This window comes from Phaethon lepturus, unplaced genomic scaffold (genome assembly GCF_000687285.1).
Source record: "Phaethon lepturus isolate BGI_N335 unplaced genomic scaffold, ASM68728v1 scaffold47350, whole genome shotgun sequence".
In the NCBI taxonomy this organism is placed as follows: Eukaryota; Metazoa; Chordata; class Aves; order Phaethontiformes; family Phaethontidae; genus Phaethon; species Phaethon lepturus.
The window spans coordinates 1-271 of record NW_010513470.1 but is presented as its reverse complement, the minus strand read 5'-3'; the positions used below and the strand labels follow the sequence as shown (position 1 = coordinate 271).

At 51.3% G+C, this 271-nt stretch overlaps 1 long non-coding RNA gene across 1 annotated transcript in view; it reads right to left on the bottom strand.

Annotated features, from left to right (window-relative positions):
* The window catches only part of LOC104623175, a 3853-nt gene extending 3582 nt beyond the window's left edge, over positions 1 to 271 (bottom strand). The window contains exon 1 of the long non-coding RNA XR_738058.1: positions 163 to 271. This is a non-coding gene — a long non-coding RNA (uncharacterized LOC104623175). The remainder of the gene's footprint in view (positions 1 to 162) is intronic.

Sequence of the window (271 nt, the reverse complement as noted above, 5' to 3'; positions counted from 1 at the left end):
CGTTAAGAGAGAGAGAGCGCGGGGGGGGGGGGGGGAATACAACTCAAATACACCTCTGGGAGCTGTGCAGGTGCTCTCATCTCCAGCAAGGAGATGTTAATCTCTAACATCTCCACCACCTCCCTGCTCTGAGCATCACCCTCCGTCTTAGTCAATATTCACCTGGTCAGTGAGGTCATATTTTCCTTGGTTCTCATCCAAAAGTCTCTCTTGCAAGAGGATTTTCAGGAGCTCACGGGTAAGCAGTTCCATCATGTCCTCCAGCAAGGCT